Genomic DNA, 3,008 nt, shown 5'->3' with positions numbered 1-3,008 from the left:
CTTACTCCCACTGACCTTTAGGTATATGTATCGATCAACAATGTTTTCCTTAAACCCAAAGGATACAATAGTATCATTAAACTTAAGATACCATTGTCGTGAAGCTTGTTTAAGTCCATATATTGATTTCTTAAGTTTACACACCATGTGTTCTTTTCCTTTCTCTATGAATCCCATTGGTTGATCCATATAGACCTTTTCTGTTAAATCCCCATTTAGAAAGGCGGTTTTCACATCCATTTGGTGTAACTCCAAATCATAATGAGCCACCAATGCCATGATAATCCTAAGTGAGTCTTTCTTAGAGACTGGTGAAAACGTCTCTTTATAATCAATACCATCTTTCTGAGTATAGCCTTTTGCTACAAGTCTGGCCTTATAACGTTCTAAGTTACCATAAGAATCACGTTTGGTTTTGAAAACCCACTTACAACCAACTGTTTTGGAATCTTCTGGTAACTCAACAAGGTCCCAAACCTCATTTTGTTCCATAGATTTTAACTCATCTTTCATGGCTTTTAACCATTTATCGGCATTATTACTATCCATGGCTTGTGAAAATGTAATTGGGTCATTCTCAATTCCTATGTCACATTCTGACTCATGTAGGTAAACCACATAATCATCAGAAATAGCAGAATGTCGTTCTCTTTGAGATCTTCTTAATGCTATCTCTTTTGATTCTTCTACTATAGGTTCATCAACTTCATTTTTAGTCATGGGATTATTTTGTTGTTCTCCATCATTACTAATCGGTTCAATAACTTGAGGAACAACATTATTAGGGACACAAGTAAATGGAACTTGTACCCTCACTTCTTGAATTTCCACTTTACGTGGTGTTTCACTCCCACTAATTTCATCATTTTCAATGAACCTAGCATTCCCAGTCTCAACAATTCTTGTTGTATGGTTTGGACAATAAAATCTATACCCTTTTGATTTTTCTGGATAACCAATGAAATAACCACTGATTGTTCTTGCATCCAGTTTCTTTTCTTGTGGATTATAAATTCTAATTTCCGCCGGGCACCCCCAAACATGCAGGTGCCTTAAACTAGGTTTCCTTCCTGTCCACAGTTCAAAAGGAGTCTTTGGAACTGCCTTACTAGGAACCCTATTTAATAAGTACATGGCGGTCTTTAGAGCATAAGTCCACAATGAAATGGGTAAAGATGAATTACTCAACATACTCCTAACCATATTCAACAATGTTCTATTACGCCTTTCCGATACACCATTTTGTTGTGGTGTACCTGGCATTGTGTATTGTGCACATATGCCACGACTTTCAAGGAATTTAGCAAATGGACCTGGATGTTGTCCATTTTCATCATATCTTCCATAATACTCACCACCTCGATTAGACCTGATAATTTTCACCCTTTTATCTAATTGTCTTTCAACTTCAGTAATGTAAATCTCTAAGGCTTTTAGGGCTTGAGATTTATCAGACAATAAATAGATATATCCATAACGTGAATAATCATCAATGAAGGTAATGAAATATTTTTCTTTATTGAAAGAATTAACATCAAAAGGTCCACAAATATCTGTGTGTATAATTTCAAGAAGCTTAGTGCTTCTTGTGGCTCCTTTCTTTGTGTGTTTTGTTTGTTTACCTTTAATGCAATCCACACAAATATTCAGATCGGTAAAATCTAAATCTGGAAGGATTTCATTCTTTACTAATCCTTTCATTCTTTCTTTGGAAATGTGTCCCAAACGTTTATGCCACAAATAAGCAGAACATTCATCAATTAAGCCACGCTTAATTCCAACATTATGATGCAAGGTTAGAAGTGTTTCAGAGAAAAGATTATCAAGATTTAATTTATACAATCCATCACATAATATACCATTACCAATTAAATGAGTATATTTATACAAACTGAAACATTCATTACCAAATTTAAAAGAGTATCCAGCAACATCAAGTTTAGATAAAGAAACCAAATTCCTAGATATATTAGGTACATAAAGGGTTTCAAATAAATCTAAATGATGTCTAGTGTCAAGGATTAAACGATAAGTCCCGACGGCTTCCACTGGAACCTTCACTCTGTTTCCCATAAAGACAAATTTTTCATTTGGTCTTGTAGTTCGGGTCGTAATGAATCCCTGCATAGTATTAGAAACATGAGCAGTACATCCAGAGTCAATCCACCAAGTATTATAAGGAACTTCTGCTAAGTTTGATTCAAAACATACATAAGCACTAGGCTTACCTTTCTTTTCAAACCAATCTTTGCGTTTTGGACAATCCTTTTGGAAATGCCCAATCTTTCTACAGAAACGACATCTGTTATCATGATGTTCCTTCTTGTGGATTTGAGAAGATGACTCATTAATCTTTAAGAGTCCTTTCCCTTTCTTGTCATGTTTCTTACTTACTTTCTTTCTAGCTCCTCGATGATTAACATAATTGATGGAATGATTTCCTTGACTCCTCATTCTGGTTTCCTCTTGAACTAACATACTATGCAATTCATGCACATTCCATTTGTCTTTCATGGTGTTATAGTTCATTTGGAAAGGACCATATTCAGAGGGTAATGAATTTAGTATAAATTGCACAAGGAAGTTTTCATCCACATCCATTCCCAATGTCTTAAGTCTTGCTGCAATGTTTGTCATTTCAATAACATGTTCATGCATAGTACGAGAACCATCAAATTTCATGGTGGTCAATGTACTCATTAGTGTCCTAGAAAGAGACTTGTCAGCAGTTTGGGAGCGCTCTTCCACAAACTTTAGCATTTTTTTAGCACTTTCAGTTTTAGGAAGAGCTGACTTAATGTTGCCCGCAATACTCATTCGCATATACATTAGACTGAATCTATTTGATCTTTCCCAATTTCTGTAATGAACTTTATGTTCTTCAGTGCTTATATTGGTAATAGCACTTGGCTTATCTTCTCTAAGTGATAAATCCAAATCCATTACCCCAAGGTAAAATTGGATTTGTTCACTCCATTCAGAGAAGTTAAGTCCATTGAAAGTTGGAA

The sequence above is a fragment of the Lupinus angustifolius genome, chromosome LG11 (genome assembly GCF_001865875.1).
Source record: "Lupinus angustifolius cultivar Tanjil chromosome LG11, LupAngTanjil_v1.0, whole genome shotgun sequence".
NCBI lineage: Eukaryota > Viridiplantae > Streptophyta > Magnoliopsida > Fabales > Fabaceae > Lupinus > Lupinus angustifolius.
Note: the sequence above shows the minus strand (reverse complement) of the source record.